Below are 25,803 nucleotides of genomic sequence, written 5' to 3'. Positions count from 1 at the left end.
AACTCTGGGGCCATTTGTGGCTGGGGTGGTGTTGGGCTCAATTGGGGGATGTGGGATGTTTGGGGTGGTTGGGTTATGTCCTGCGGCGTGGTTGGCTGGTTTGGATCTATCGCTTGCAGGTGTACGAATCCTGCAAGTCACTTTCCTGCTGGGCATCCTCGGGCATGATGGGTGGTTCTGTATGGGGTTGAAGACAGCCACTATTTAGTAAATATTTTGCATTGGTCTTTTTATAGGTTTACGTCAACATGCATTACTTCTTAATATTCATGTTGGAAATGATAAATAGATTGTGGCCTAAACTTAACAATGTAGCTCACCTTTTTGTAGAAATATGTGGCTTCTAACGTTCCCTACTCAGTTGAAAAAATGTTTCTGGGAATTGTTGGACTCTGAGCCATAATTAATGTGCTAACACGAAGAACTCTAACAAATACAAATTACTACATTAACATATTGTGTATGAAGCTTCCTTTTGTAAAACACACACAATACAATAAATGTGTTGAGCAATACACTCATACATTGTTCAAGGCAGTCAGTGGTCTGCCCAAAACTTTAACAAATATAGTGCAAATAATTGAAAATTAAAAATATGGTCGAAAATGTCTTAAGGTGGCCTATGTTTAGAACTGGTGATGTTGGGCATGCAAAACAATTGGATTAGACTTAACATTTATGTAGCTGTTTCGAGCAAAAAAAAAAAAAAATTTGGTTGCTATGGCCAACATCACATCTGAAAATGTAAAAAATAACTAACGTTACCCCCATGTGCTTGCTGTTGGTGAATATTACAAGGATGACTGTTTATTTGTAACACTTTTTTTGGCTGTGCACAAACAGTGGGGCAGATGTATTAACCTGGAGAAGGCATAAGGAAGTGAAAAACCAGTGATATGTGCAAGGTGATAAAGACACCAGCCAATCAGCTCCAATATGTAAATTAACAGTTAGGATCTGTTTGGCTGCTGCCTTTATCACCTTGCACATATCACTGGTTTATCACTTCCTTATGCCTTTTCCACGTTAATACATCTACCCCAACGTTTTTTAACTTATTTACAATTAATTGTTATGTTGACTCACCAGACAGCTGAGGGGATTGTGGATCCTCGCTTTGTGGACTGGCCAAAATGGCTTGTGGTGGCAGGGACGACACTGTAGAGATGCGCCGTTGTGGTGGTGAGGATGCTGCTGGAGATTCAGCCTCAAGCCGGCGTCTCTTGGTAGGCATCTTATGGAGACTATCCGAGCCCTGTGATGGTCGTCTTAGTGGAGGCGTGTTTGATGAAGAAGGACCTATGTGATAAGATAAACATTAACATTCTGCTTTTCTATGTGTTTTCCAAATATGTGTATAGACTACATTCTTACCTGCATCACCAGCATCTGCATCTCTTGGCAGTGTGGGTTGTGGCCTGGCTGTGCTGCGTCTCTTTCGTACTGTAGAAATATGAAGAATGTCCTTATAAACATACTATTATGTTTATATGTTTATGCAAAATCCTTATTGTGATGTAAACATATGAGGAACCTGATGAGAAGTGAACCAAACTATGCTTATGCTTTTCTGCCTGACTTCATTGGGTGTGTATAGTAAAATTATGAAACAATTACACCAACCAATCCATACACAAAGGTGCAGAAATAACAATATTATACTACTTAAAACCCAACCGTGGTAGCTTAACACAACCAGAATATTGCTCTGTATTTCACATTTTTTTGCTGCTAACAACCAAACACTACCCCCAAATATATGTGCAAAATTGTAAGCATCAAATTCAAATATGCATGAAAAATCACATCAACCACACAAAGGACAACCCAGAACAACACACAATAACCATAAGTCCATTTAAAAAATTTAAAGCAAAAATTTTGGCTAAACACATGACTCACACTTCATTTAAAGACACCAACAACAATTTACTTTTGTATTAAACAAACAGAAAAAGACCAAGGCCACCTGCTAAATTGACAATACAAAGGATAAAAACATAACTATTTGTGATTAAAACTACATCACCAACACATTAGAAGAATGAACCAACTTACAATCACAATTAGCTAGAAGACATTTCAGACAACTAAGGATAAAGCACAGATGTTTTAATTATAAATAAACAAAAATGTTAAACTCACCATCCTGCCTTGGGCGATCCGAATCCCGGACATGAGTCGCACCAACCACTTCTGGCGGAATAAGAGTATGCACAGGCTCCTCCCAATCCCAATATGACGCTCGGAAGGGGTGGCCACCACCAGTTTGGCGGGCTGATTTAGCCTCCTTAGACATCTTAGCCTTGACATGTCGCTTGATGTCGTAGAATCGCTTACGACACGTGTCCTCGGTCCTCCTCACCACACCCTCACTATTAACTGCCGCAACGACCTTCCCCCACAGAACACTCTTCCTGCGTGAAGAAACCTTTGCAGCATCATGGCCAAACAGCTGTCGATGCCTCATCAGCTCCCGCACCAATGCCATATTTTCTGCGTAGCTGAATTTGACATTGCAGCCCGTCTTTGTAGTGGTGCGTGGCTGCGGAGCCACAGCACCATCACTGTCACGATCACTCGAGGCCGCAGCAGCAACCTCCCCCTCCACCTCACTCACCTCCTCCCTCTCACTCACCTCCTCCGCCACACTCACCTTCTCCACCTCACTCACCTCCTCCCTCTCACTCACCTCCTCCACCACACTCACCTCTGACTGGGACATATTCGGGACAAACAACAAATAACACTGAGAAAAAAAACAGTAAACACACTCCTCCACTACCACTACACACCACACACCAAACACACACACACACACTCACTCACTCACTCACAAACAATGACAATAGACGTTAAAAAATACAAAGACAAAAAACTAGACAGACTTTTAAATAACTACACAACAAGTATGACAAGACTACTTACACACACAGTACAGCACTCAACAATCGCAAAGAACCTCCTCAAAACCGCCAAAAACTCCTATCAACTCACCAACTCCAAACACACCTTCCTCTCACCTCTCCGCTAGCTAAACCCACGAGGTGCGGACGGTTTGGGGCGGTTTTATAGTAATGAGCACAGACACTCCTCCATCACGAATCAAACCAATCACGGACGAGTGACAAAAACGAAACTTAGGAAAAAAACGCGTCCGGGAACGGAAAAACACTGCCGTAACTGAAAAATGGCGCATTCGTAAAAAAAACAGACAACACGGCCGCAAAAACACAAAATCGGCCGCATTCTACATTGGAAAAACATGAATGACATCGACATCGAAAAATGGAAATAATCAAAACACGACAGCATAGTAAATGAGGTGTAATAAATTCAAAAAGTTGCAAATTCACACATTCGATGTCATTCTTGTTTAAACTTTAATCTCATTCTGAAAAATACGATTTTTAGTAAATATACCCCATTGTGCAGGGTCGAGCATCTTATACACATTGCGCCAGGTCGAGCACGTTATACACATTGCGCCAGGTTGAGCCCGTTATACACATTGCGCGAGGTAGCCTATTATACACATTGCACCAGGTAGCCCCTTATACAGCACACATTGCTCCAGGTAGCCCATTATATACATTGCACCAGGTAGCCCATTATACGCATTGCACCAGGTAGCCCATTATACACATTGTACCAGGTAGCCCCTTATAGCATTGCACCAGGTGATAAAGAGATAGTGCATGTGTGTGTGTGTTACTCACCACCATCCACGCTGGCTCCTGTCCCTCAGCTCCCAGCTCTTCATGCCCATCAAGTGGGTAGCTGCAGGAAGCGGGCGGTCAGGGGGAGGAATGCGGGCAGTGGGAGGAAGTCAGGGTGGGTGATGAACAGTGCAATGTTTGGTGCGGTCAGCAGGCAGGTGCTGATGGAGGTGGCGGGGTGAATGCCCACCCTGCTAGCCCTGCCGCACTTAAAACCACCATGAAGAGGGGGGAGGACTGCTGTGCTGCTCCTCTGGTTTGTTGGGGGGGGGGGGGGACTGCTGTGCCGCCCACAGCAGGTGCCACCCCTAGGCACGTGCCTAGTGGGAAATCCAGCACTGCTAATGCCCCATTCCTAATTGCAGTCTTATCTGAAACATTTCAAGATAAAACAGGAATTACAGAAAAGGAATTTGACCATTAATTTGGTGGATAAAATGACTCATCGTGACTTGCCCTGTTCTCATTCCATCCACTCCCACTTACTAGCTCAACCTACCATGTCCTTCCTCCAACATGTATTGCATCTTGCCCACCTTGGATTACCACAATCTACCTTTCCCCCAGTCTTGACTCCCAGTTCCTTGATAATCTCTACCTGGCTCCCTCGTTCTCTCCTCTGACCTTTCCTTTGTAGTTCTGGGTGGCTTTAACATTTTTATTCATGATCACTAAAATCCTGCTGCCAACAAACTTCTATCTCTCCAAGTTGTTTGGATTCTCTCAATCAACTCCATTCCACATCAATGGTCATTCCCTTGCCCTGGTTTTCTTCAAATCTGTGTTTTCCCCAAGTTCATCAATTCTCACCTCCCACTCTCCAATCGCCACCACCCTTCCGTCAGCATTTCAATTCCATTTATCCCCTCCCTCTTCTGACCATGCTCACTAGGTGGAATACCCTGAATCCTATCAATTTCTCTTCTTTAGATTCCCTACTACAATCCTTTACTGTCCTCTCCTGCCCTGACCAAGCTGTCTCTTTCTATGACCCACTGTCGTTCGCTTTGTTGCCCCAACTGTCATCATCAACCTGACAATTTCTTTCCCAACCATTACAATCTTACTTGCTTTCCCCAAAATGTCTCAAGTTCTTATGAACAAGTTTGGAGGAATTCACACTTCCTCAATTAACAATTATTTCTTTCCTCCAATAGCTTTGCATGTAAACTCCTAAACAGTACTACTTCAAGTCCCTTATCTCTTCCATGTCCCACAGTCCTCATCTTCTCTTTGCAACCATCAAGTTTCTCCTTTCCTTTCTCCGCTCCAAGGTGCTCTTGACTTTGCTACCAATATTACCTCTAAAATTGGGTCCATCCACCATGACATGGCTTCCCTTCAAGCTCCTTCAGCACACTCTCCCTCCACATCAGTATGGCTGACCTTTGTACTTCTCCCCAGTCCCTGACTTCCTCTTCTACTTGTCCAACTGCTTCTTCTTTCTCTCTACACTCACACTTAATTCTTATTCACATTCTATTTTCATCACGGTCCCTCAAGGCTCTTTTCCTTTGACCTTTCTCATCTCTCTCTACACCTCTTCCCTTAATGAACTCATCAGTTCCTTTGGCTTCTATTACCACCTTTGTGCTAGTCAGGGGTGTAATTCCCAGAGGCAATGGAGATGTCTGCCTCCAGGCTCCAAGCTCTGAAGGGGCACCTGTATGTATAGTAGCACCTGTGTTGTTCAGGTCATGATCCAAGTGTGAATGCAGCTTTTCCAACAGATCTCTTTGGCGTACCTGCTGCTAAATAGTTAACTGGCTCTATCCCAGGAGCCCTGCAAACACCCGCAATAGGGAACAGGACGGCTCCTGTCTGGTACCACACAGCCTGCTGTGCTGCAAGTGACGGTGTACCCAACGCTGCTGCTGGATTGTGAGATGGGACCCACCATTGAATGCTGAATCTGAATGCTGAATCTGACCCAATGGCCATTGTCACACAGCGTAGCTGGAGCCCTGCTAAATCACTGAAGGCTCCGGTCCCTGTAGACTGGCTGAGAGTGCTATCTATATAATTCTATAAGTTGTGTGTTTTATATTTTATATATATTTATGTACACACGGGATGCAGTCAATTTACTGACAATCAAAATCCCGACGATCAAAATACAGACAGCAATTGACCGACGGTCAAAATCCCGACATGGTCAAAATACCTACATTTAAAATACTGACAAGGTCAAAATACCGACATTTAGAATGTCAACAGGTCAAAGTGTCGACATAAGTCCTTCATGATTTTTTCATTGAAACCGACTTGTTTATACTTTACCATCCCAGTGGACCTGGAGGGGGAATATAATAGTGTGCCGTGCGCAGCGAGGCACCATGCCCGAAGCATGGCGAGCGCAGTGAGCCATACGAGGAGATGCGGTACACTTATATGGTGTCCATGTCGACCTATGTTGACATATACACACAAAAACAATGAAAAACTTTTTACATTTTGTCCATGTCGGGATTGTGACCTTGTCAGGATTTTGACTGTCGGTCAATTGCTATCGGGATTTCGATTGTAGGTATTTCATACCGATCTCGTACACTAACATACAGATTCACACACACACACACACACACACATATTTGTTTTCCCTTTTTTTTTTTTTTAATGGGGGACACCAAACACCATCTTGACTCCGGACGACTGGGAATAATTTATGCCCTGGACTACCAGTGATACCCAAATTTACCTCTCTTCCCCTGATTTCTCCCCATTGGTACTGTACCATTTCACCACCTCTCATTTGGACGTCTCCTCCTGCAACATTCCTTCTTGAAACTCCAAACTTCCAAACAGGACTCATTTTCTATCGGCCTGCCAATGTAGCTAATTCAGGTTGGATCACAAGCCGTGATCCAACCGCAAAAAATACAATGATGATGCGGGCTCATGTGCCTGCATTAGAGATGAGCGGGTTCGGTTCCTCAGAATCCGAACCCCCCCGAACTTCACCCATTTTACACGGGTCCGAGGCATACTCGGATCCTCCCGCCTTGCTCGGTTAACCCGAGCGCGCCCGAACGTCATCATCCCGCTGTCGTATTCTCGCGAGATTCGTATTCTATATAAGGAGCCGCGCGTCTCCGCCATTTTCACTCATGCATTGGAGATAAGGAGAGGACGTGTGCAGCGTTCTCTCAGTTGTGTTCAGTGTGCTGCAAATATCTGTGCTCAGTGTGCTTTATTGTGGGGACTGGGGACCACCAGTATTATATAGTAGGAGGACAGTGCAGAGTTTTGCTGACCAGTGACCACCAGTACTATACGTTCTCTGCCTGAAAAACGCTCCATATCTGTGCTGCATTGTAGTATATAGGAGGACAGTGCAGAATTTTGCTGACCAGTGACCACCGGTATTATATCAGTACGGTACAGTAGTCCACTGCTCTACCTACCTCTGTGTCGTCAAGTATACTATCCATCCCTACCTGTGTTGCATTTTAGTTGTTGTGCGCAGTAGTAGGAGGACAGTGCATAATTTTGCTGACCACCAGTATATAATATATAGCAGTACGGTACAGTAGTCCACTGCTCTACCTACCTCTGTGTCGTCAAGTATACTATCCATCCATACCTGTGGTGCATTTTAGTTGTTGTGCGCAGTAGTAGGAGGACAGTGCATAATTTTGCTGACCACCAGTATATAATATATAGCAGTACGGTACAGTAGTCCACTGCTCTACCTACCTCTGTGTCGTCAAGTATACTATCCATCCATACCTGTGGTGCATTTTAGTTGTTGTGTTCAGTAGTAGGAGGACAGTGCATAATTTTACTGAACACAAGTATATAATATATAGCAGTATGGTACAGTAGTCCACTGCTCTACCTACCTCTGTGTCGTCAAGTATACTATCCATCCAGCGACCTTGGTGCACCTCTTTTTTTCATTGCATCATGTGCTGTTTGGGGACTACTTTTTGAAGTGCCATCCTGTCTGACACTGCAGTGCCACTCCTAGATGGGCCAGGTATTTGTGTCGGCCACTTGGGTCGCTTAGCTTAACCACACAGCTACCTCATTGCACCTCTTTTTTTCTTTGCAGCATGTGCTGTTTGGGGACTATTTTTTAAATCTGCCATCCTGTCTGACACTGCAGTGCCACTCCTAGATGGGCCAGTTGTTTGTGACGGCCACTTGGGTCGCTTAGCTTAACCATCCAGCGACCTTGGTGCACCTCTTTTTTTCTTTGCATCATGTGCTGTTTGGGGACTATTTTTTAAATCTGCCATCCTGTCTGACACTGCAGTGCCACTCCTAGATGGGCCAGGTGTTTGTGTCGGCCACTTGGGTCGCTTAGCTTAGCCACACAGCTACCTCATTGCACCTCTTTTTTTCTTTGCATCATGTGCTGTTTGGGGACTATTTTTTAAATCTGCCATCCTGTCTGACACTGTAGTGACACTCCTAGATGGGCCAGGTGTTTGTGTCGGCCACTTGGGTCGCTTAGCTTAGTCACACAGCGACCTTGGTGCACCTCTTTTTTTCTTTGCATCATGTGCTGTTTGGGGACTATTTTTTGAAGTGCCATCCTGTCTGACACTGCAGTGCCACTCCTAGATGGGCCAGGTGTTTGTGTCGGCCACTTGGGTCGCTTAGCTTAGTCTTTCAGCGACCTTGGTGCAAATTTTAGTACTAAAATAATATTGTGAGGTGTTCAGAATAGACTGGAAATGAGTGGAAATTATGGTTATTGAGGTTAATAATACTATGGGATCAAAATTACCCCCAAATTCTATGATTTAAGCTGTTTTTGAGGGTTTTTTGTAAAAAAACACCCGAATCCAAAACACACCCGAATCCCACAAAAAAAATTCAGGGAGGTTTTGCCAAAACGCGTCCGAATCCAAAATACGGCTGCGGAACCAAATCCAAAACCAAAACACAAAACCCGAAAAATGTCCGATGCACATCACTAGCCTGCATTAACTGCAGGCGACCCTCAGTAAATGCGAATGCCTCTGCCTGATTAAACGGCAGAGGCTTTTGTGGGGCGGGAGAGGGGCGGCAATGCTCCATTTCCAAGGCGGAGAAGGAGCGTTGTGGGGCGGTGGCAGGTAAATGGGGGTGGCAGCTTCCGAATGAGGGGCGTGTCTGCTGCATTATCGGGGCAGCTGTGTGACATCACACGCAGCCGCTCCGATCAAAAAGATAGGCTCTGGCCTCCTCCTTTCGCAGCCAGGCTGCGCCAGCAGGGGCCATCCACAATTTCAGCGATCACACTGAAAATGCAGTGTGATCACAGTGGGTGAGCGGTGGGATGCATGCTGGGGGGCCTTGCCCTGTAATGGGCGTCCACCAACACGCAAGCAAAAGGATTGTAAATCCTGCTATTTAGCAGAATTTACAATCCTTACTGAATAGGGCCCAATGTCCCCTCTCCCTCTTTGTTGATAACATCTCTATCAACCCTGTACCCAAAGTCCATTGTTTGGGTCTCACCCTGGAAGCTACTATAATACTCTCATTGACAATCTAATTACTCCTCAGTACTGTAATCAACTATTCTGCTGCGGGGTACACTGGGCTCCACAAGGATTAAGATCTCGGTGTAGAGTAGGATCTTGATCCGAGGCACCAAAAGGCTCCCAAGATGCACAGCGCCGCCTCCTCTATAACCCTGCCTCCGTGCATAGGAGCTCAGTTTGTAAGTTGGTGCCAATCCATGCAGTAAGCAGGCAATCAACAGGAGGGCTGCTCCAGCAGCCCATATTATAAGATATTTTTGAAGAAAAGAAAATCTGAAGGCTTCAAGGGCTGCAGCATTGTTGGATGTAAGTCAGACATCCCCTGCTGCAGCTCCATCACTCCCCCAGCGGCGCTGTATACTCCGGCGCCCTGGTTGCCGGGTAACTACAGCGAAGGCTCCGGTGTACTTCTGGTCAGTCACACACACTCGCCGCTGCCCTCCGGGATCGCGTGGCCGCAGGTACAAGGGGAGGTAAGGGGTCTCTTTGGCCAGCTGTTATCGCGATCCAGCGCGGCCGTGGGAGGCGGGCTGCCCGCGCTGGCATGGACACTGTAAAGGGCAGCCGCTCCACTAGCCATCGGGACACAGGGCACAGGTGGGGGTTTTTCTCTCTCTGTAAACCCTGTTTTTTTTATTATTGCCCCCAACGCCCGGTGGGGAAGCCAGCAGGGGGATAAGGCCTAACCTGTAGCCCCTCCTTCCCCAGCCCCAGGGCACCATTTGGGTAAATGTTCCCGCCCTGGAGCTGCATATCTCTCCCTCACTCCCTGTCAGCCGCCATTACATGGTGCTGCGCTGTTCCTGGGACTGCTTGGGCAATTCCTCCTCTGTAAAGCCGCCTGCTCACCAGCGTTGTGCATTTTACAGGACACTTAAGTATTCTACCTGTCAAAAGACAGTGTTAGTTAAGAAAGAGTGCATACAGTCAGGGTTGTGGGGTACAAACACCCTGTGATATTCATCCAGTACTTACTGTGTTTTGTTATATCTACTGTATATATATATATATATATATATATACACACACTGCTCAAAAAAATAAAGGGAACACTTAAACAACACAATGTAACTCCAAGTCAATCACACTTCTGTGAAATCAAACTGTCCACTTAGGAAGCAACACTGATTGACAATCAATTTCACATGCTGTTGTGCAAATGGAATAGACAACAGGTGGAAATTATAGGCAATTAGCAAGACACCCCCAACAAAGGAGTTGTTCTGCAGGTGGTGACCACAGACCACTTCTCAGCTCCTATGCTTTCTGGCTAATGTTTTGGTCACTTTTGAAAGCTGGCGGTGCTTTCACTCTAGTGGTAGCATGAGATGGAGTCTACAACCCACACAAGTGGCTCAGGTAGTGCAGCTCATCCAGGATGGCACATCAATGCGAGCTGTGGCAAGAAGGTTTGCTGTGTCTGTCAGCGTAGTGTCCAGAGCATGGAGGCGCTACCAGGAGACAGGCAAGTACATCAGGAGACGTGGAGGAGGCCGTAGGAGGGCAACAACCCAGCAGCAGGACCGCAACCTCCGCCTTTGTGCAAGGAGGAACAGGAGGAGCACTGCCAGAGCCCTTCAAAATGACCTCCAGCAAGCCACAAGTGTGCATGTGTCTACTCAAACGATCAGAAAAAGACTCCATGAGGGTGGTATGAGGGCCCGACGTCCACAGGTGGGGATTGTGCTTACAGCCCAACACCGTGCAGGATGTTTGGCATTTGCCAGAGAACACCAAGATTGGCAAATTCGCCACTGGCGCCCTGTGCTCTTTACAGATGAAAGCAGGTTCTCACTGAGCACAGGTGACAGACGTGACAGAGTCTGGAGACGCCAAGGAGAATGTTCTGCTGCCTGCAACATCCTCCAGCATGACCGGTTTGGCAGTGTGTCAGTAATGCTGTGGGGTGGCATTTCTTTGGGGGGCCGCACAGCCATCCATGTGCTCGCCAGAGGTAGCCTGACTGCCATTAGGTACCGAGATGAGATCCTCAGACCCCTTGTGAGACCATATGCTGGTGCGGTTTGCCCTGGGTTCCTCCTAATGCAAGACAATGCTAGACCTCATGTGGCTGGAGTGTGTCAGCAGTTCCTGCAAGACGAAGGCATTGATGCTATGGACTGGCCTGCGCGTTCCCCAGACCTGAATCCAATTGAGCACATCTGGGACATCATGTCTTGCTCCATCCACCAATGCCACGTTGCACCACAGACTGTCCAGGAGTTGGCAGATGCTTTAGTCCAGGTCTGGGAGGAGATCACTCAGAAGACCATCCGCCACCTCATCAGGAGCATGCCCAGGCATTGTAGGGAGGTCATACAGGCACGTGGAGGCCACACACACTACTGAGCCTCATTTTGACTTGTTTTAAGGACATTACATCAAAGTTGGATCAGCCTGTAGTGTGTGTTTTTCCACTTTAATTTTGAGTGTGACTCCAAATCCAGACCTCCATGGGTTAATAAATTTGATTTCCATTGATAATTTTTGTGTGATTCTGTTGTCACCACATTCAACTATGTAAAGAACAAAGTATTTAATAAGAATATTTCATTCATTCAGATCTAGGATGTGTTATTTTAGTGTTCCCTTTATTTTTTTGAGCAGTGTATATATGTATATATATGTATATATATGTGTGTATGTATATATATATATATATATATATATATATATATATTAGAGATGTGCACCGGAAATTTTTTGGGTTTAGTGTTTTGGTTTTGGATTCGGTTCCGCAGCTGTGTTTTGGATTTTGGCAAAACCTCCCTGAAATTTTTTGGGGGGATTCGGGTGTTTGTTTGTTTTTTCAAAAACAGCTTAAATTATAGAATTTGGGGGTAATTTTGATCCTATAGTATTATTAACCTCAATAACAACAATTTCCACTCATTTCCAGTCTATTCTGAACACCTCACACCTCAACAATACTATTTTTAGTCCTAAAATTTGCACAGAGGTCGCTGGATGACTAAGCAAAGCGACCCAAGAGGGCAGCACAAACACCTGGCCCATCTAGGAGTGGCACTGCAGTGTCAGACAGGATGGCACTTAAAAAAATTGGCCCCAAACAGCACATGATGCAAAGAAAAGAGAAAAAGAGGTGCACTGTGGTCGCTGGACGGCTAAGTTAAGCGACACAAACACCTCAATATCACAGGAATTATTCGTTCTAATCAATGGTATTGGTCCAAATCACTGGAAGAAAATGACAAAATCACTGGAATTATTAGTTCTAATCAATGGTATTATTGGTCCAAATCACTGGAAGAAAATGGAATGGATGGATACTTGCAGTGACACAGAGCTGCAAGATACAGCAATGGCCTACTGTACACAACTATATACTGTTGGGTCACCAAAATGCTGCACTGTAATACTATATATACTGCTCACAAAAATGCAGCACAGATATGGAATGGATACTTGCAGTGAGACAGAGCTGCAAGATACAGCAATGGCCTACTGTACACAGCTATATACTGTTGGGTCACCAAAATGCTGCACTGTAATACTATATATACTGCTCAGAAAAATGCTGCACAGATATGGAATGGATACTTGCAGTGACACAGAGCTGCAAAATACAGCAATGGCCTACTGTACACAACTATATACTGTTGGGTCACCAAAATGCTGCACTGTAATACTATATATACTGCTCACAAAAATGCTGCACAGATATGGAATGGATACTTACAGTGACACAGAGCTGCAAGATACAGCAATGGCCTACTGTACTGTACTACTATAAGTATAATTAATTATATACTGGTGGTCACCAGTCCCCACAATAAAGCACACTGAGCACAGATATGGAGCGTTTTCAGGCAGAGAACGTAGATATTTTAAGCACACTGAGCACAGATATTTGCAGTACACTGAGCACAGATTACGGAGCTTTTCAGGGAGAGAACGCAGCCACGTCCCTCCGTTCAATCTCCAATGCACGAGTGAAAATGGCGGTGACACGCGGCTCTTTATATAGAATACGAATCTCGCGAGAATCCAACAGCGGGATGATGACGTTCAGCCTCGTTCGGGTTAACCGAGCAAGGCGGGAAGATCCGAGGCTGCCTCGGAACGGTGTAAAATGGGTGAAGTTCGGGGGGGTTCGGATCTCGAGGAACCGAACCCGCTCATCTCTAATATATATATATATATATATATATACACACACACACACAGTGTATGTATCTATATGTCCTGTATATATACACACACACATCTTTTTATATATATATATATATATATATATATATATATAAAAATATATATGGGATTCAATTAAAATGCTGGCTGTCTACATCCCGGTGTTCGAGAGACCGACATGCCAGAATCACGACAGCTGGTGAAATACCGAAAAAACGGAATCCCGATATCCGCAGGGTATTCCCACTCGGTTAGTTGCTCCAAGCCACCGAGTGTGAATATAACCTGTGGAGAGCGAAGCGAGCAACCAGCCCTGCAGCGAGCCCGCGAGTGTTCTCGCCACCTCGCTTCCGACAAACGGGATGCCACTGTCGGTATACTGACAGTGGGCATCCCGTGTGCTGGTAAAACATAAGGATTCTATATATATATATATATATATATATATATTGTAACACTGTAAGGGCACAAGGTGCCGTTTCCTGGGATAAATGGCAGCCTGCAGCAGCTGAGGAACCACACAAGTCCAGTTTCCGGTACAACTGGCCCCAGCCAGGTTTATTATACAGAAAATAAAACAAACAGCAAAAGAAAATACCTTGCCCGTCCGGCACTAACTAAACACAAGATGTTCCTAACTATCACTAAACAAAAAACACAGAGTTCTCCAGTACACTGTATAGCTCACTTGTATCAGGAAGCGTGTTTCTCTCACAGAGATCCTGCAGTCTTCCCAGGCAGTCTGCACCCCTAATCAGGCCAGCAGCTCTATAACACTCTTACACAGCTGAAAGCCTGCTTAGCCTTCTGTGAGGCCAAAGACCCGAACTGGGCCCAATGTCTGGAACTTGCCCCATCTCTCTTTCAGGGCCCTTACCCAGCTTTTCCAACAAACTGAAAAGGTTCTAACAAAACAAAACATATTCCTAGCAGTTTTCATTTTTCTAATACATGTAAGACAAGAACCTGGGACAAACATACCTGCCCTCAAACACTATCCCAGTGTTCTTGTCACAATATATATATATATATATATATATATACATATACATATACATACACACAGTATATATATATATATATATATATATATATATACACACACACACACACACACACACAGCATATATATATATATATATAATTTATATGCAGTATATATATATATATATATATATATATATATATATATATATATATATATATACATACAGTACATACATAGACATGTGAGTACATACATATATATATGTGTGTATATACAGTTACACACACATACCACACACATTCATGCATAAACAAATACACATACATACACATTTACACATACATCTCCGTAAAAACATACAGTACATATGATACACACACATACACAGTATTGGTGGCATACTGTACACACCACCAGTGGCTGGGAGCAGTGGGAGGCGGGAGCAGACTGGCGGGTCAATGAGGAGGGAGAGAGCTGCTGCGGCTGAGCATGCGCAGCCAGCAGCTCTCCCCGGACTTTGTCTTTGCAGAGAGCTACTGTACGTAGCTCGCTGCTGCTGCAGTAGCTCCGGGTCGCGGTCGCGATCGCGGCTTTTGCTGAGACGGAGACACTGCTGTCTCCGTCTCACAAATAAACATTTGGCTCATCAGGGGGGGGGGGGTTCCAGGTACTCGGAACCCCCCCCCTGTGTGCGCTACTGTGCGTGGCTGCCATCTTGTGTATTTCACTCAGCTTGCTACTCCTACTGTATATTCTGTAGCCTGAGGGGGCTAAGTGCATCAGGTTCGTTGATATAGGTATTTCACAAGATATACTTGCTGTGTATATTGGCCCTCATTCCGAGTTGTTCGCTCGCTAGCTGCTTTTAGCAGCATTGCACACGCTAAGCCGCCGCCCTCTGGGAGTGTATCTTAGCTTAGCAGAATTGCGAACGAAAGATTAGCAGAATTGAGAATAGAAAATTCTTAGCAGTTTCTGAGTAGCTCGAGACTTACTCCTACATTGCGATCAGCTCAGTCAGTTTCGTTCCTGGTTTGACGTCACAAACACACCCAGCGTTCGGCCAGACACTCCCCCGTTTCTCCAGCCACTCTCGCGTTTTTCCCTGAAAAGCCTGCGTTTCCGCACACTCCCAGAAAACGGTCAGTTTCCGCCCAGAAACACCCACTTCCTGTCAATCACTCACCGATCAGCAGAACGATGAAAAAGCTTTGTTATGCCGTGAGTAAAATACCTAACTTTTGTGTAAAATAACTAAGCGCATGCGCTCCGCGCACCTTGCGCATGCGCAGTAAGCGACTAATTGCAGTATAGCGAAAATCAGCAAAGAGCTAACAACTCGGAATGACCCCCATGGCTTTGTGATTTATAGTCACCATATATCTCTTGAATTCCTGGTTTGTGCTGACACACTACACTGGGAGTTCTTGCTAAGTTACAGTTGTGCTCATAAGTTTACATACCCTAGCAGAATTTGTGATTTTGATTTAAAAAGAGTAAACACAGTTGTTTGACAATAAATGGCTTCACCCAACCACTAACTATGAGTAAAATAAAGGTTTGTGAGTTATCATTCATATTCTCTGACAAATGGCCAGAAAATCACAAATTCTGCTAGGGTATGTAAACTTGTGAGCACAACTGTATATCGCTGCTAATATTGTACCAGGGTGCCTGATATTGAGCTTGTCATTATGTCAGCTACACGGGGCAATGAAACTGGGGCTTCTCCCACATTGCGTGGTGGTGATGCTGCAGACACTTTTGAGGAAAACTTGGCAGCAGAGAGTTCAGGTTCAGGGAGTTCCTTACCTCCCAGTGGGTCTGTAGCACCTTGGGCTACCTTCTCCATGTTATTGAATACGCTGGTAACAAAACTTACGCCCCCTGTGGGACCTCCTATGCCAGTGCAGCAGTTTATAGTCCCTGCAGTCAATCCACCATGGGCGGATCAAACGTCATCACAGTTACAGCACTTGAACTGATCGCTGACTGAAAATAAGTCTCACTCTCGCCCGCCTAAGACTAAGGTGTCCTCTAAATGGGCCGCTACTTCCTCACAATCCACCGCTGTCCCGGACACTTCCTCTGAGGAGGATGGTGCATATACTGACCCCACAGACACTGACTCTTATGCTTCTGATGGGGAAGGGAAGTCACTGGTGGATGTCCCTGATTTGATTGAAGCTATCAGGCTCATTCTTCAGGTCTCTGATGAACCTGAGGCTGTCTCTAAAAATCCAGACAGATTTAAACGTAAGAAGGTGGTTAAACAAGTTTTACCTCATTCTCAACACCTGGCTGACATACGTCAGAAATCCTGGGAAAATCCGGGTACAAAATTCACACCGCATAAGAGACTGTTGGCTCGCTATCCTCTCTCTGCGGAGCTATGTAAAAATTGGGAAACTCCTCTGCGAGTGGATTCTCATGTGGCATGCATGGTAGTTTCCTTAGCTCTGCCAGTAACTACCGTCACCTCTCTGAAGGAACAGATGGATAGACGTGTGGAGGGTTGTTTAAAAGCGATTTACACCCTTACGGGGGATGTGCATAGACCAACCATTTCAGCGACATGGGCTGCTGAAGTTGTTGAAGCTTGGGCTCAGGAGCTGGAGGCGGAGCTACCTTCCAACACTTCTGATCATGCCAATGTCTCTCATATATTGTCACGGCATCTCTTTACCTTAAGGAGCGGCTTCTGATGCCGGGGTGCTGGCGGCCAAGGATGCAACTACGTCCATCTTGGCTCAACGTATCCTTTGGTTGAGATCCTGCTCGGTGGATGGATTCTAAGAAAACCCTGGAGGTGCTTCCTTTTAAAGGGAGACATTCTTTTTGGAGAAGACCTCAATAAGATTGTGGCTGATCTGGCTTCTGCTAAAACAGCTTGCCTACCAAGTACGGCTCCTTCAACACAGAAGGCTAAAAGTACTTTCTCTCTGCCCTTTCGTCCTCCAGGTAAAGCAAAAGGACAGGCGTACCCGAAAAAAGCTTGCACTTCCAAACCTGCCAAGCCCAGACCAAAGCGGGCATGGGCTGCCCGTTAGCCTGCTTCCAAAACTGGCAAGCCTGCCGCATGACGCATGACGGGGCAGGCCTCCCCCTGGGGGATCCCAGGGTGGGGGGCCGGCTTCTAGGTTTTGCCCAGGAATGGTTGAAGACCACTTCAGATGCCTGGGTAAGGGAAGTCTTCACTCGAGGTTACACCGTATCCTTCAAGAGACGCCCCCCTCATCAATTTTGCCTGACAGACGTCCCTTTGGACCCGGTGAAGGCAAGAACTCTTCATTCGTTGGTACAATCCCTCCTGACCACAGGAGTGGTAGTACAGGTGCATCTGGCTCAGAGAGGCAAGGGGTATTATTCACCGCTGTTTCTAGTCCCGAAACTGAACGGGCTCATTCTCAATCTCAAGTCCTTGAACAAGTATGTGAGGGTCTCCAACTTTTGTATGGAAACTCTACGCTCTATTGTTCTGGCCTGGGATCCTGGGGACTATATGGTCTCCCTGGACATACAGGATGCCTACCTGAATATTCCTATTGCAATGTCGCATCAGCAGTACCTGAGGTTTGCGGTGGGCAACCTTCTTTACCAATTTCGGGCGTTACCTTTTGATTTGACAATGGCTCCACGAGTTTTCACCAAAGTAATGGCGGTAATGACGGCTGTACTCCACCGTCAAGGGGTCAGGATCCTGCCGTACCTGGACGATTTGTTGATCCTGGCAAATTCCCCAGAAATTCTCCTGCGTCATCTAGATCTTCGTCTGGCCTCCCTCAAGGTTCACATTTCTGCCTTGTCGGTTTGGTTTCAGAGAAAGATTGCTACCCTACCGGATGTTCATACTTTCACTCAGGGTGTGATGAGGATTCAGCCTCCTTATGTACCACCAGTGGCCCCTTGGGATCTGTCGGTGGTTCTGAGGCCTTGCAAGAGTCTCTGTTTGAACCTCTTCCATCTGCAGACCTTAAGTGGCTTTCCCTTAAGGTTTTGTTTTTGCTGGCTATCGCGTCAGCTAGAAGGGTCTCGGACCTGGGTGCCTTATCCTGTAAGTCCCCCTATCTGAGTTTTCACTGTGACCGGGCGGTTCTTAGAACGCGTCCGGGTTATCTACCCAAGGTTGTGTCTTCCTTCCACCTTAATCAGGAGATTGTGGTTCCGGCCTTTAGTTCTCCTGAGTTGTCTTTCAAAGAGCAGTCTTTGGATGTGGTACGGGCTCTCCGTATCTATGTGAAGAGAACTGCCTCCATTAGGAAGTCTGATTCTCTCTTTGTGCTGTTTTGATTTAACAAACGTGGCTGGCCTGCTAACAAGCAGACCTTGGCCAGATGGATTAGAATGGTGATTGCACATGCTTATGTACAGGTTGGTCTGCCAGCTCCTGCTACCATCAAAGCCCATTCTACTCGGATGTTGGACCTTCTTGAGTGGCCCGCTGTGATGCGACCCTTGAACAATTGTGCAAGGCGGCTACGTGGTCCTCAGTGAACACGTTCATTCGGTTCTATGCCTTAGATACTTCATTAGGTTATATGCCTTAGATTAGGTTCTTGTGCGCCCTCTCCCATAAGGAACTGCTTTAGGACATCCCCGATGTTAATCCTTGTAGAGCCCAGTGTACTCCGCAGCAGAAAATTAGATTTATGGTAAGAACTTACCGTTGTTAAATCTCTTTCTGTGAGGTACACTGGGCTCCACAAGGCACCCACCCGGACGCACTTGGCGTCTTTGGGTTGGTATGGCATTAGCCGCTGACACCCTCTCCTGTAGTGAGTGTGTGGTGTATGTGGCTACTCACGATTGTCATCTCTGGTACCTGCTACTGCATTGGACTGGTTAACGAAACTGAGTTCCTGTGCATGGAGGCGGGGTTATAGAGGAGGCGGCACTGTGCATCTTGGTAACAGTCAAAGCTTTGAGCCTGTTGGTGCCTCGGATCAAGATCCTACTCTAAACCCCAATGTTAATCCTTGTGGATCCCAGTGTACCTCGCAGAAAGAGATTTAGCAACGGTAAGTTCTTACCATAAAGCTTGTTTTCATTGGCCTTCCCTTCTCTCATCCCTTTTTTAATGGATCCTTATCTCTGCTGACCTAATTTTTGTGTCTCCTCGCCAACTCTGCAACCCCCATCTGCCAGCCACTTGACCGGCTCCCTGTATTGTTCCACTCAGAATCAAATTAAAACTTCTCTCTCTCACCTACAAAATCCTCAACCATTCTGCTCCACCCTAAATATCCAGCCTCATTTCCTCTCCTGTTTCCTTTGCCCATTTAACTTTACCAACGTCCACCCCTTCTACTCCTCAATGATTACCTTCTCCCATACTCACTTTCAGGACTTCTCCTCATAAGCCCAATGAGTCCTGCCTCCAGGCAGGGCCGTAACTAGAGTGGTGCCGATGGTGCCTCGCACAAAACGCAGATCGCACAGGGGCAAAACTGGCCACCACTGCAATGTTTATTTGCTGGGCGCTCGTTTTTATTAGCAGTGCGTCTGGCTCCTTCTGGTATAAAGCGGTGTCCAGAAAGTCACCCTCTGGGAGCAAGGGAAGCCAGAGGGGAGGTGTACTGGCACTACAGTACTCTCTGTACTAAACTTTCGGAGGAGCACACAACTCAGAAAGGATGAACATACCTCTGACCCTCCGCGCACCTCTACATCCCAGGGAGTACCCACAGGACAGAGGCATTTTACAGGTACAACAGACACTTAGTAATAAGTGTGTATCTATAATCCATGTATCCTCGGGATTCCAGCGTCAGGATTCTGACTGCCGGGATCCTGCCCAGATCCCGTTTTTAGTATTCACTATTTAGATGAATTTTAGATGTTATGTACAAGGTATGCGCTTTGGCATGCAGTTTTTACGTATGACTCTTAAGCTTTTGTACTGCTTAATACTACATGGCAGCAACGTGGTACCTGACCCTTTGTTTAGCGCAGCATTCTGCACCCCTCTTGTTTCAGCACTTCTGCAAAGTCTGGTCGAAAGTGCAAATACAGCTGATTGTAGTACTGTATGGCGTAACGTGTATAATAGGTAGTATTGTGTGGCATAATGTGTATAACAGGAAGTACTGTCTAACGTATAAGGGATACTACTGTGTGGTATAATGCGAATAAGGGGCTCTAGTGTGTGTATAAAGGGTACTACTATGTGGCGTAACAATGTGCTGTCTAATGTGAAAAAGGTTACATTACTGGGTGGCGTAATTTGAATTTGGAAGGGGGGGGGGGTACTAAGGCAATCTGGGCAATGCCAAATGCAAGCACAGACCACAGTGAAAATCAGGATGCATGACTGGAATCCTAGCTGTGAATACCTGGAGCTGTTTGCACAGTACAGAACTCAACCTCAGCTCCAGGCCTAAGGAGCTAGAGCACAGGTTCTCAAACTCGGTCCTCAGGACCCCACACAGTGCATGTTTTCCAGGTCTCCTCACAGAATTGCAAGTGAAATAATTAGCTTCACCTGTGGACCTTTTAAAATGTGTCAGTGAGTAATTAATACACCTATGCACCTGCTGAGTTACCTGCAAAACATGCACTGTGTGGGGTCCTGAGGACCGAGTTTGAGAACCACTGAGCTAGAGGCTGGAACACAATACTGGGAACTCAGGTAAACTACTTGGGAACTCAGAGCAGTATAGTACTGAACCTGAAATCGTAATCACAGAACTCACAACTAGTATTACGCATAGCAACTGAAGAATGGTGTACTACAGGAGATGAATCACCCTGGGACCCAAACCAGAGGGACTAGCCTGAAACTGGAATCGGAGTGTGAGATTTGAATAGTATAAGCCAACTCAGGAATACATATCTGAAGGTAAGCAGCAGAAGATAAGCAATAGAAGATGGCTATACAGCATCTAACATCTGTGAGCGTCTCTGCCTGATTGACAGACAGAGGCATTCGCTTGGTGGGAGGGGCGCAAGCATGTCCAGACCGTTTGCGAGGAGGGCCGCAGTGGCTGCGTGACATCACACGCAGCCGCTGTGACCCGAAACATGGCGGGCAGCCGTCTGCCTTAGCAGCTAGGCTGCGTAGGCAGAGGGCTACCCTAAACATGCGAAAGCATTGCCGCTGTGCAATGCTTTTACAAGTGTGCGGTGGGAGGTTGGGGGCTGGATCCGGCATGCGGGGCAGACTTGCCCTGTGCTGGGTGTCTCCCCGCACGTTCGTGTAATGGATTGTAGATGTGCGATTTTTCGCACATCTACGATCCATGCTGAATTAGGCCCTATGTTCCTGACAAGTAGATCACAGGATCCGGCAGAAGTTTTTGTTACACAAGAAGCCTCCTATGCATTGGCATATTTTTGCACTGTAGCAGCGTTAAAAGACGAAGATGCTGTATGTTCGGTGCCCTGCTCTATACTAGGGAGTATAAAGTAACATAATCGATCAGATTTAGTACTTGTGTGGTGATCAGTAACATACAGTAGCATGTGAAGATTTAAGTGTAGGGAGTTGAGAATGAGCCCTTGGCTAGAGTATAGAAGTCATAGAGTACATAAGCATAACAGGGTTGCCAACCTCTTTTACTTACAATAGTAACTGTTCCTTGTCAGTTAGCGCTTCTGTGGTAGTTTCTTAGTCATACACCCGAAACCGTTTGCAGACATAACTACAGGAGGAGGAGCTCCATGGCTGATGTGGATTAGCTGCAACTCCTGTCCAATCAGGAGCTCCATTAGATAAGTCACAACTCAGTATTGGGAAGGTTTCACTATTTACTTGCCCAGACTGGGCTGCTGTAATGATAGAGATTTACTCCTGCTCCTTGAATAATAGACTGTAAAAACGTGTACTGGCCCTCATTCCGAGTTGATCGGTCGCAAGGCGAATTTAGCAGAGTTACACACGCTAAGCCTACGCCTACTGGGAGTGTATCTTAGCTTCTTAAAATTGCGACCGATGTAATCGCAATATTGCGATTACAAACTACTTTGCAGTTTCTGAGTAACTTCAACCTTACTCTGCCTGTGCGATCAGTTCAGTGCTTGTCGTTCCTGGTTTGACGTCACAAACACACCCAGCGTTCGCTCAGACACTCCCCCGTTTCTCCAGCCACTCCTGCGTTTTTTCCGGAAACGGTAGCGTTTTCATCCACACGCCCATAAAACGCCGTGTTTCCGCCCAGTAACACCCATTTCCTGTCAATCACATTACGATCGCCGGAGCGATGAAAAAGCCGTGAGTAAAAATACTATCTTCATTGTTAAATTACTTGGCGCAGTCGCAGTGCGAATATTGCGCATGCGTACTAAGCGGATTTTCATTGCGATGCGATGAAAAATACCGAGCGAACGACTCGGAATGAGGGCCAATGTGATTAACAGTGAACCCAAAAAAGACGATAGTGGGGACTAAAAGTGGATAACTCCATTAATCAGTCAATGCTATTATTATCTTTGATTACAATAAAAAAAATGTATATTTCAACACATTGCTGTATAATAAAACAATGAGCCAGATGATGTACTGTGGAATGTTTAGTCTGTCCTTCTCACTTCATGCTGCAGCACTGACACAATCAGGAGAGCCATGGGACACTAGGTGCATTCTTAGAAAAGTCATTTTTTTATTAGCAAAATAACAATTCTACCTGTTATTGCCCTGAGGTGACAAAGCAGAAAGTGACAAAAGTCATTTGTGTTTACAAGGAGGGAATTCTGTATTGAACACACATAGCTGTGGGCCAATCCCCCTCCTCTTTTCACGCTCCATCTGAAAATGTGTGTGGCATTTTGTTGGCATTAAATTTTCATTTTATTTTTAAATAGGCAAGCTGCTATTTTCAATGCTCCCTGGTAAGAAGATGATTGGCGGTGGGAGGGAGGGAGAGAGAGACATACAGAGGGCTGGCAAATAAAGAGAGTGAGCAGAGAGGAGGGGAGAGAATGGAACTAGACATTCAGATGGATGATAAATTGGAAGAAGGCAGGCACTGTATTTATGCCGCTACTTCACCAAATAGTAAGTCTTACATCAGAGGCAGATAATGACTCTAATTACACCCCCCCCTCTTCTGTCACTGGCGAGACAGATTGACTCTTTCCATGCCACACCTGACTCTGCTCTGTTGTATCTCTAGCAGAGTAAGGGTTACAAACATCAATAGGGTAATGAATTTGACTTTTCCTGCTGAGTGTTTAGTAGCCTAAGGGCAGCCAAAATCAGTGCAGGGAGAGCAAAAGCAGAAAGGAGCAGAGCACTCATGGCAGCTGGATGTATAATAGTCGGGGACATTTATGAAAATTGCTGCACAGGAAAAAAAAAAAAAGTGATGTTGCCCTTAGCAACCAATCAGACTCTTGCTTTCATTTTATAAACTGCTCTGGAAAAATGATGCTAGAATCTGATTTATTGCTACTGGCACAATTTATTAACTGCAGAATATATGGCTGAACAGAACATTTCATTTTGCTTAAATTCCCATTTAAACGTGAGGGCATGAACAGGTGCACACACCATTCTACTTTTGGTAACCCCAGCAAAGAAACATAGAAACAGAATTTGACGGCAGATAAGAACCATTCGGCCCATCAAGTCTGCCCAAGGCACACGTACACACTGTAGGCATACCCCCCAACTGTACATTTTTGGCAGGTACAGTACCTTTTTTTTATGGTCTGTACCTGCCAAAAAGGGCTTTTTGACTCTCCAAATTAACATTTAAAGTATAAGAAAGGGGATGAGACCACGCCCCTTTTGCTCATGGCCATGCCCCCTTTCCTAATTTTTACCGGTTTTCATGTGTAAAATGTTGGAGGGTAGATGTAGGGTTCATTTTTGTTGGGAGCCAATTAAGGTACATTTTTGGATTGTGGGAGGAAACTGGAATACCCAGAAGAAGCACAGGGGGAATATACAAACTCAACACAGTTAGGGCCATGGTGGAAATCGAACCCATGACCTCAGTGCTGTGAGGCAGTAATGCTGACCATTACATCATCTGTACTGCATGGTCGTCTAAATTATCTGGCTTCTTGGGTATCAGTGAAAGGAAAGGTGCCACATAATGCCACAAAACCATTCAGTGGAGAAGTGGGCAGGATGTCAGAGGATTGCCTATTGTTCCAGTAGCGGGATCAGTATGAAATGCCTACAATTAAAATTCCGACGGTCAAAATCCCGACAACAATTGACCAACGGTCAAAATCCCGACAAGGTCAAAATACTGACATTTAAAATACCAGCAAGGTCAAAATACTGACATTTAAAATGTCAACAGGTCAAAAAGTCGACAAGTTTTTCATTGTTTTTTGTGTGTATGTAGACATGTCGACATGGACACCGTATAAGTGTAGTGTCCCCTCGCATGGCTCGTTGTGCTCACCATGCTTCGGGCACAGTGCCTCGCTGCGCTCGGCAATTTATTATATTCCCCCTCCAGGTCCACTGTGATGGTAAAGTATAAACAAGTCGGTTTCAATAAAAAAATCATGAAAAACTCGCGTCGACTTTTTGACCTGTTGACATTTTAAATGTCGGTATTATTACCTTGTCATTATTTTAAATGTCAGTATTTTGACCATGTCGGGATGTTGACCTTCGGTCAATGGTTGTCGGTATTTTGACCGTTGGGATTTTGATTGTAAGTAAATTGACTGCATCCCCCAGTAGCTGGATTCGCTCTCCCAACTTCCAGAAATTCCAGAAGAGTAGGCAACTATGCTCTTCCCTAAAAATGGGCAGCAAAACCCTTTTGTGGAAATGCAGGTGTCAAGAGTGAAAACATCATTTCAGAGTTCTGCTATTTATCAATTTAGTGTCACTCCCTTCATAATGACAACTTTTCCATTCTTCTCCTACAATACTATTTGACCTTCATTTACTTCGGGGCAGCAATGGGAAATCAAGATGGTCATAAAGGGTCGGGATTGATATGCCGGCAATCGGGATGTCGGTGGTCAGAATACCAACTGCGGAATCCCGCCATGAGCTAGGTAAGTATAATTACCTTCCCCCAATGCCCCCCTAACCCTCCCCACCCTGCAGCCTTACCCTAACCCTCCCTGATGGTGCCTAAACCTAACCACCCCCCCCCAGCCAAACCCTAGCCCCCCCATCCCCGCAGCCTAAACCTAACCCCTCCCCCCACAGCCTAAATGTAACCCCCCAAATGCTCGTTCGGTATCCTCGCAGTTGGGATTCCGATGTCAGTTCTGTGATCCAAGTCGGGATTCCGGTGCCGGTATTCCGACTGCCGGGATCCAGACCGCCAGGTCCTGACTAGATCCATTTATTTCATAGGTCACATTTTTGTGCTGTAAGGTACAACTTGCAGATGTTTTGGTTGCTGATAAACTGAGTTTACAGAATTAAAGTATTTCCAAAATGAATCTTAAAACACATCAGCATGCACACACAGAGAGACACAGACCCCTGGAGCTGTGTTGGTTATGGTTTTTATATGCAGGCCTTTCAAGCACAAGTGTAAAAAGGCAA

The 25,803-nt window shown here is 45.7% G+C and overlaps 1 long non-coding RNA gene across 1 annotated transcript; it reads right to left on the bottom strand.

Moving 5' to 3' along the window:
• Nucleotides 1-119: 119 nt before the first annotated feature.
• On the bottom strand, nucleotides 120-2,211 carry LOC135057852 (uncharacterized). The gene is made up of 4 exons (XR_010244414.1): nucleotides 2,146-2,211; nucleotides 1,375-1,443; nucleotides 1,087-1,299; nucleotides 120-177 (listed from the first exon to the last, which is right to left on the bottom strand). It is a non-coding gene; the product is annotated as an uncharacterized LOC135057852 (long non-coding RNA).
• Between the last annotated feature and the right edge of the window lie 23,592 nt (nucleotides 2,212-25,803).

Source organism: Pseudophryne corroboree, chromosome 3 (genome assembly GCF_028390025.1).
Source record: "Pseudophryne corroboree isolate aPseCor3 chromosome 3, aPseCor3.hap2, whole genome shotgun sequence".
Classification (NCBI taxonomy): Eukaryota; Metazoa; Chordata; class Amphibia; order Anura; family Myobatrachidae; genus Pseudophryne; species Pseudophryne corroboree.
Note: the sequence above shows the minus strand (reverse complement) of the source record. Positions and strands in the feature narration are given on the sequence as shown.